Here is a 10,148-nt window from a genome sequence, read left to right as displayed (position 1 = left end):
TCATTCCAACGACTATTCATGAGTTGAAATCAGAGTTAGATCGGTCGAGATATCACAAAAATCGGGATAACACACTAATCGATGCACCACTAACTTCCGAGGTCCATAACTTTTGATTCGACCATTGGATTTTCAAGTTCCATACATTTTCAGAAATAGGAAGTCAAGATCTTTCTAGGGGTGTCAAGATTAACCTGATCTAAGACTGTTTGAAGTTGGTGGCCCTTGAAGGGCCGTTGCCTTGAAAATTGTGCCTGGGCTATAAAATGCCCTGGGCACCCTTCAGACCAAGGAGGAGACCATTTTTCTGGGTTTTTCTCTTTGCCTGGATGTTTTCTATATGTTTTCCCTCTCTTCCAAACACAAAATGATAGGCCAAGAATGTATTGACCCTTTGTGATATATTAATTGATTAATTAACCAGGTTTATTAATTAATCAAATTAACATGCAAAGTGCATGGTAGCACAAACAAATCAACAATTAACTAAATTATACAACAAAAAATAAATTGACAAGGTGATTTGTTTACGAATGGGGAAAACCTACACGGCAAAAACCCCACTAGGTGATTTTAAGGTTACCACTCCCGAGAATCTATTATTATCAAAACTAGCGTTCAACCTGCGCAATGCGCAGCATTCTTTAATTCTTATTCATGGTAGAATATTTAAAAGTAATAATAATAAAATATTTATATTCTATTGTGTTAGGAAATTGCTATTTTCACTTAGTGTTTAATCCTACCAATATTATTCTCTAATAATGTAAACATGATATCATAAAAACTCCATGATAGCTCCTTAAGCCAACTAATCATAAATATGATATCATAAAAATCTTATGATAACTCTATACATGATTAATAGAAAACTAAATACATTTGTCAAAAAAGAAAAAGAAAAAAGTTATTCAAATGACAAAAACATTCCCTATTATTTTTTTTCATAAACTTCCTTTTTTTGTTTTTTTTTTTTTTTTTTTGTTTTTGTTTTAAGGAGATTATAAAATCCCTCTTAATCTGTGTTTATGCATGAAATATATTCAAATGAAACATAATGAGGAAAATACAAAACACCTCATCACCATTATAGGATTCTTACTGTAGCTCCCCAATTTACATTGCAAAGAGGACAATTAATTCCAAGAATTCAAAGTCAAAAAAAAAAATATATATATATATATATATATCTTGAGGTAGGGTGGAGAGAAAATGAGATCCCTTAAAGCCAATCCTTATTTTGCACTCGCACTAATTGAAACTAAAAATTGGTCCCTCAAGATCAAATGTCCAAGCCTATGTAAGAGCAAAGAAAGTGGCTATGGTAGGCCTAACCAAGTTTTCAATTATAGAATTTTCTCAATAGCAATCATTAAAAGATAAGAGCTGGTACCAATAGAAATCTACATTGCCTTGCTCTTTCCTTGAGGTGTGTACATTTGGTTTTCAATTTCTTGATGCTTCCTACTGTTAGAATTATGTGCCCTCAAAAACAATACTGTGCATTTTTATTTGATGATAAAATTCTATTTTCACATTCATAATTTTTATAGGTATATTTCATTGTTTAAATGTGGCATGTGATGTCACCTCTGTAGGAAAAATCATGTTAATGGTTAAGGAACCAAAGACAGGGAGTAATGATTTTTCATATGTTATTAAATTGTTCTAGGCTGTGGATATTAATTGAATATTACCATTGAAGCCTACACTTGTTGTGCTGCTATATGATAGGATGATTTACTCCATCATTGAAGTAGTGACTTTAAGCAAACAAGTGGGTGTAATGTAACAAGTACATACACTGAATTGGATCTGATCAAGAACACCTTATGGAGTGATCATTGTTATTTAAAAGGTTGTTCTATCACAATTTTTCTATTGTCCTCAAACATGAGGGGTTTGTGTATATTTATTTATTATGCACATAACTTTGACAATGTCAACTGGTGATGCCAATTTTAAAGGCTATATACAGACACGTTGGGTTATGTATGTAATGAGTAAAATATATAAATGCTCAACAATGAATCCACCAGTCTCTAAAGAAGATAGTATATTCAGTTGATTTTCATATTGAAGTTGGACTCAAAACAAAACCGGCCGGTGACATTTTTCAAAAATGTTTTTTCATATATATATAATATTGTATATATATATATATATTTAAAGAGTTTTTATAAATATTTTGGAGTCCAATAGAAATTATGAAATCAAGAAATTAAGGGTCACATAAGCTAGGGACATAACAATGATATTTATCCAGTCCTAGTGGCTTGTGGGAATATAGTATGGTGGAAGGACATAGATATAAAATTGTATGAAATGGGACCTCATTTGTAAATCTCTAATCTTCAGGGGTCAATTGCAATGTGTTGATGGACATTATTGCAATATGTAGAAGTTCAGATATTTTCTTGATATGATTGAGAAAATTAAGAAATAATTTTGGAAAGAGTTTCAAGATAAGTCAATAACGTTCAAAAAGTTATTGATAAAATCCTACGGCTGAAGATTAGGATCCCTAAGGATCCAACGTCCAATCTCTCTCTAGGGTTTTTAAAAGTCTACTATAAAATAAGATTTTATAATATCATATTTAGTGGTTGGCCATCAGAACTACTGTGTGATACTGCAGTCTTCTGAAAACTCAAAAGAAATAGAGAGAGAGACGTGAATACCTTGGGAGGCAACACGCTTGGGTTGCTAAGAGAGGTACGCAATTTTATTCTATTTAGAATCCATGGTTGTGTGGTACAACGATCTTTAAATGAAAATATGATTTTGTTTTATATTGTTTCCGCAAAAGCTTTCACCTACTACTATCCTTTTCCATCAATTCCTACTTCATTAGGATCTTGATAATATTTGTACTTTTCTCAGTATCACCAATATTCATTTTCTTATTTGTCTCTACCTCTTTTTCAACTACTATTTGGCTCTAAGTAGCAATTAAGACCTAGCAAAATAAGAATAAAATATTCATAAAAAGTAGCATTAGCATAACACATAAATGATGCATTGAGTTGCACTCTATAGAACTCAAAGGAAGATATCCTTCTACTTCACTTTTGTAGATAACATCCATCCCAATTAGCATCTTGCCAAAGACAACATGGCATCACTTTGCTATTAATTAATTTGGCCAAAAGTATAGGGTATGTTTTGTTTGTTAATACTTAGGCTCTATAGAACCATATATCTTGTTTATTTTTTTCCATAAGGATTATGTAAGTAAAAACAAATTACTATATCTGCTAGGTGTTCTACAAAAGGCCTCCCAATAGGTATTTTATTTTTTGAATACTCATTTGATTTGCCTTCTTTTGTTCCCATGCAAATAAATCTCCAGTTGTGGAGCTTTTAATGCTATAAACTAAAGAAAGAGAATCGTAAACAGCTTATGTAGTTAGGACAAATCAAAAAACCCAATATGGTTGGTGGCAATTATTTTTAAAAGAGAACATAATAGCTTGACAGGTTAGTTGAATATAGGATAAGAATTAATTGAATGCAAATATTTGTTTCTTTGAAGAGAAAGCTGGCTAAAATATGCAAATCAGAGCCAATTCAAACACAAATGCACTAAAGGCCCATTTGGATGGAGGGAGAAGGAGGGGGAGTGGAGGGGAGTAGAGTAGAGTTGGTTAAAATTAAGCTAATTTTGGGCCAAATTTACTCTACTCTACTCTACTCCCTCTCCTTCCCCCTCAATCCAAACGGACCATAATGGACAAAATCTAATACAAAGTATGAGATAAACAAAGAGAAAATCAGGCTGTTGTTACCTTTTAGTTTGTTCCTCAACTCTTCTTGTAAATTTCCCAAGTGTTGTGCTTCGCAAAGAACTAAGCAAATTTGTATTTCAACAAAATGATAGGGTTAGAAGGTTTTTCAAATTATAGGAGAGAAAGATGAAAGAGAGACTACAAAAGAAAGGTTTGATCCATCAAAAATAAACATCAATTATGTAAACTTGTGAAACTAAAGAGACAATGGAATTTCAAGTGCATTCTCAAAGAAAAAATGTTGCAAATCTTAGATAAAACTAAGTTTTGAACTTTACTCTAACTATTAAAATCAAGAGTGAAAATCCCTAATATTACCCAAACCAAAATATAGAGATGATAATTTGAGACCAAATCATCCAAAGAAAGAGAATAAACCCATCTATCCTTCAATAGGGATCGAAGGAAAACCCTAGACAATTCAGCAAGAGTGGAAAATTTTAGATATAGAAATTCAAATAAGAAAAGTACTGTTGAGAAGTTACAGGAATTGAAAATAGTGGGTGAAGTGGGAAAGAGTGAGCGTACCTTCTAGATATAATATTGCAGAGAAGGGATAGGGGCAGGAAAAATGAACAGAGCAACAAGGATTGAGGCAAAGTACGGATAGAGCAGATGGCAATTAGAAGGGAAGGGATAGGGCAGAGAACGAACAATGTAGTTGGTAGTTAGAATGAATGAATATTGAGAGGGAGAGTTCCACCACTAAAATACAATTTTTTGGCTCATTGGAATTTAGCCGGATATGCCAATGAGCTTAAGGAACAAAACAATAATTATTAGAATAATATTGTACCTATTCTATATAAAAAAGTACATGAATAGAGCATCTTTGTAGTTTTTTTATTACATGCAAACCTGCAAACTTAATAGCGACCACTCATTTTTCAGTTGTGTTAATACAATTCACACACCAACAACTGTAAAACTACAATAACAAAACACATTGTCCGCAATTGTCTACCATTAAAACAAAAGTTTAAAGTACCTAACCCCATTAATTATGCAGATAGAGTGGAAGGCAATAAAAACTTTTAATAGAAAATTTGAAAGAAAAGCCAAAAGGCAATAACAAAAACTTATTCTAAAAGAGAACCAAGTAATAGCATTAAAAAGAGGGCTGACCCGTATTAGACTCCATACCACACACTTGCCTTGACAAACAAACATTTACCACCTCCAAGACTTTTACCAAATTAAACAAAAATGAAACATAGCTTCTCCCATAAATCTAAGTTGCACTTGTTTCCATTCGAGTTTCACTGATTGTTTACAAATTAATTGTGGTTGTAGGGAATATTTTTTCTATTAATGAAGCAGTCCTATCTAGTAAGTTCTCTGCTTATCTTCCTTTTGAAGATAAATATATTCATTTCTCAAAAGATAGATTTGTGTTAATTCTCACAATTAGTCTTAAAACATATCCACTTAAAGCAAAGTAGCCATAAAAGGTAAAAAGTCAATGCTCTTGGGACTTGGGAATATGGATATTAGTATTACACATTTGTGGTGCATGATTAGAATACAAATTGATCACAAAGTATCATGACTTGAATACACATCTTACTTAGTCATGAGGCCACATTTAAGGTAAGACATTATTTTATTTCTATAATACCAAGATTGTACCATACATAATTAATTGGCAATAAAAATGAACCCAACAAAATATGACCTATACCCTTTGAATTCATCACCTTATTCTTTCATTCTTCAACAGGATAAAAAAAATTGAAGAAATTGAAAAGCCTTCCCTCCACAAAGATTCATGTTACTACTTCTATAGGATTTGGATTAAGGGAAAACTCTCAATTTACTTTTTCCTTCCAACTTGATTTGTATTGTTTATAACTTTGTCTAGAATAATCTCCTGCTCTATTTCGACATTCAAATTGTCCAAAAGAGACTGAGACTTGAAGTTCTTTAAATCCGTTCCCCTTTGTTTTAACCCAGACAACATAGATAGATAAACATGAACAAATTTAACCCAAATAACTTAATCATAACCAAATATAACATAAAGACCTAAACTGAAACTAATCCAAACAAATATAAAAAAATTGATCCTATTTAATGCACAAATTGAAAAGCTAATAGAAAAACATAACTTCAAGTTAAAGACCTAAATCAAAACCACTCCAAATAAAATATTAGTTTCTGATCATATTTAATAAACAAATTGGAAAAAAGAAACACATATTGGTATTGGTTTTGGCATGATGATGGCAGGAGGAAATTCATTTAAAAATAAACACCTCATATTGACTTTGTTCTTTGGTTTTTTTGTTTTGTAGTTAGGTAGTAACAAACAAAAAGGAAATTCATTTAAAAATAAATGCAATGGAAGATAAAGTGGCAATCACAACTTTGCATCAATCCAACATGAGATCAAAACATGCATGAAAGGAAATAAAAATAATACATGAAGAAAAAATAATTATAGTTTCTATTATATGACAAATTCACAATCGTAATCAAAATCAAATCAATTGAGTACCAAAACTTAAGCCTAAATCAAATCAAACCTTTAAAGCAATATTTACTTAAATAATACCTATAAAGGTTTTAGGCGGCTTGACCCAAGATGTTGGAAAATTATTAGGTACTCCCAGAGTACCATAAATGCGTACTCCCTTCTCTCACATGAATGGTGGGTCCCACCATGAATTTAATTAGTAGGACCCACCATTCATGTGAGAGGAGGGAGTACGCATTTATGGTACTCCAAGAGTATGCAATAATTTCCCCAAGATGTCAGATTGCTCTCTTTCCAACTCTTTTCACATGCCTTTACCAACAATCTCTTCAAATAGCAAATGTTAAAGAAACAAAATATAGAGACTACATCAATGGAGGTAGGGTTTGATCGGGGCAGAGGGTGGATGTACTATGGCGTAGTTTAACCCAAACAATCAAAACAGAACCACTTATAACTTAAATACCATAATGAGAACCAAATATAACATAAGGACCCAAACAAATCCAAACCAATCCAAAAAAAAAAAAAAATCAAAACCTACTCATAATTAATAAAAAAACTTAAATGCAAAGATAAAATCTCACCGATAATGGTTCTAGCCTCTCTCTATCTTCCCCTGCATGAATAGGAAAAAAAGGGGGGGGGAGGGGGAAGAAGAACCCTAGAAATGTAATTGAATAGGAAAAAAAAGGGGAAAAAAATCAACATCTAATTTCCTGTTTCTATTGAAATGAATTTGTTATATAACTGGAAAAAAAAAAAACATGGAATAATTTTCAAAAATATGATCTGTTTAAACAATGCAAAGAAATTTAATAGTGATGGTTGTATTTGCACCGTGCATTTATTTTAATTCCTTTCTAACCTTGATTACCCAAATACTCAAATCAACGTATCTAACACAAATATGCAAAACCAACCAATTCTAACCCAAATACCTTAATATATAAACCAAAATCTAAAATCAAACATGAATTAAAACCAATTTGGCCAAAATACTCAAAGCCAAAACCTAACGGAGAAAGAGAAAACTTTAACAATAGCGACTCTCTAATCTCTCTATTCGCACCTTGCGGAGTTTCTGCATAGTGGTTTTGGTTGTCTGATAGGGGTGTTAGGGTGGTATTATCTCTCTTTGATTAGAATCTGTCATTCTATTTTATTTTAAGTATTTTATTTTTTAAAATAATCTTACCCATAATGGCTCTAGCAGTATGACGGTTGGGGAAAGCCAGTTTTTCGGTGTCTACAGACGAATGGCGATGCCGGCGATGACGCCTTGAGATGTCTCTCCTTCCCTTTCTACTCCTTACAAACCCTCAAACTCTTTGTATCTCAAGAACCCTAGAGAATTAAGTAAGGGGAACTGCCAGTTTTGAATTCAAAAACATTGAAATATTGAACATTTAAGATTCTAATTCGAATAGGAAAAGCAATGGTGAGGAGTTTCAATCTTTCAAACTACAAAAACAATATTTGAAGAGGAAGGGAGTACGCTAACCTTCGGTACAAAAAAAAGAGACCATATCGGTGGAGGGTACGGTAGTCTTATGGTGGCAAAGCCTGACTTTCTTCTTAGATTTTTCTCTCTCCACCATCTATGACAAACCGAAGTTCTTTCTCTATCATTCTCTTTCTCGGTTCTCCTTTTCTTTCTACAGCGTATGTTTGTTTTGGGTTTTTATGTTTTTTTTTTTTTTTTTTTTTTTTTTTTCTCGGTTTTTATGTTTGTTTTGGGTTTTTTTGGTTTTTTTTTTTTTTTTTTTTAATAAGCTGTTTGGGTTTTTATAAGACTCTCCCAAAACGTTGCACCGTGTGGGTCTTTTAAAGAATAAATTGTAAACGTGGCAGCATTTTAAGTGGCCATTTTTCCTAATGTGGCAGCACCTCCTTAAATGCTTTTGCTATTATATATAGTATTAGACAAACGGTTACAAGTAAAGGAATACCAGTACCTTATACCAACCTACGGTTAAACCCTTATCCAATACCCAATTAGACTTGTTCTGTAGTGACAATCTCTCCTTTCAATGCACGGCTCTCAGTACGTGACTAACCAATAGATGCGCGGATTCCAGTACGTGACTTGATCACCAACTTGAGAAGGATGTTGGCTGCAAAGTTCTTCAGTTCATCACATGATGAAGATCATGTAGTTGCTTGGTCATAAAACCCTATGGTGCACAAACACAACAGCTTTTTCAAGAGAAAGATGAACTAGGGCATATGTCTTCGATTCATAATATGCTTGTGAAAAACTTTTTGCCCTTAAAACAATCCTTATATATGTTTAGGGTTGTGAGAAAAGAAAGCCTAAACAAATACTCAATGATTAGAGTGAAATCAGCTTTGAAAAACTGAATTTCATAAACCTCGACAGATAGGGTATCTATCAAGCTAGTTGTCGAGCTTCGAGCTTCACAGCTTTTTAAACCTCGATAAATGCTAGTTGTCGAGTTTTAAAATCTTGCACTTTCTCACTTGATTCTTAAACAGACTTGATTGGCTTTAACACTTGAACTTGAAACCTTGTTTCTTGAATCATTAAACACATCCTAGCTCTACCCAATTACAAGTAAAGTGCATTTGTCAAAGGATTAGCCAATTACATAAAATATTGACATATGTTCCTAACATGAATAACATATGTCCTAACACGAATCACATATGTCCTAACACAAAAAACACACAAAACACCCAAAAAACACATAAAAGTTTCTTGATTCTTCTCTCTTCACCAAAAATACAAGGTATTGTTCTTATACCCAATCTTCTTCTTCTTGGTTCTACATCTTGGATTTGGGGTTTATGGGGTGTGGATGTAGCTTTCTAGCTACCATCCACACCCCCTAACCTTCTAAATCTTTTTCTAGCATTTATCTTGCTCTTTTTACTTGAATAACACGATTCATTGTTTTCTTTAGCATGTTGCTTGCTTTATTTGTGTCTCTTGCCTAAATCTCTTTGCTTTTATGCCTTATGTCATGTTTCAAGCTTAGATCTACATCCTTACATGCTTATATGTTTAGATCTACATGCTTTATACCCTATGCCATGTTTTCCTTTTCTTTGTTCCTCTTTTTGTTCTAGGTTGATGTTAGGGTTATGTGCTCACATGTTTGTATGATGTTGTTGGCTATGCCTTGCTTGGATCTATGTGTTTTATGTGTTTATTTCCTTGTTATATGGTTAGATCCTTGTCTTCACATGCTTATATGCTTGGATTCATGTTCTTCCATGTTTATGTGCTAAGTTTCTACGCATTTACTTTCATGTTTCTATGCCTATATGTCTAGATCTATGTTTTCACATGCTTGTGTGCTTGGATTTATGTTCCCTACATGCTATATGCCATCTTCCATGTGCTTGTGCGCTCCATGCCATGTTTGTGTGCCTAGACCTAGGCTATGTTTGTCATGCCATGTGCTATTATAGCCCTTTTTGTCGCTTTATCTTTCTTTCTTATGTTTTGGCCTAATGGTTAGGACTCGATCTAGACCCTATGGTCTATGTCATCATCCATACACTGAGGCCCATATCAAAGGGTTTGGATCACCCTCTTTGCATGTTTATGCTTGCTTGCTTCTATGCTTTATCTTCCATGTTAGCCTATCTAGTTCTAGGCTTCGCCATGTTTGACGCCCTTAGTAGGTTTATGGTTGTGTGGTTACATTTGACGCCTATGAGGCCTTGTTTGGATGTAACCACTTGGAATGCATCACCATGATGCCAGTTGCTTCGTGCATACCTCTCCCCTTTTCTGCTTCGTGCGATGATGTGCTTACCATGCTTGTTTGTGCCACCCGTTGGCTTTCAATGCATCTTTACACGCTTGTCTACATGTCCATGCTCGAGTCTTGCTTGCTAGTGTGTCATCCATG

The sequence above is a fragment of the Quercus lobata genome, chromosome 11 (assembly GCF_001633185.2).
Source record: "Quercus lobata isolate SW786 chromosome 11, ValleyOak3.0 Primary Assembly, whole genome shotgun sequence".
NCBI lineage: Eukaryota > Viridiplantae > Streptophyta > Magnoliopsida > Fagales > Fagaceae > Quercus > Quercus lobata.
The sequence above is the reverse complement of the archived record's forward strand: the minus strand, read 5'-3'. Positions refer to the sequence as shown.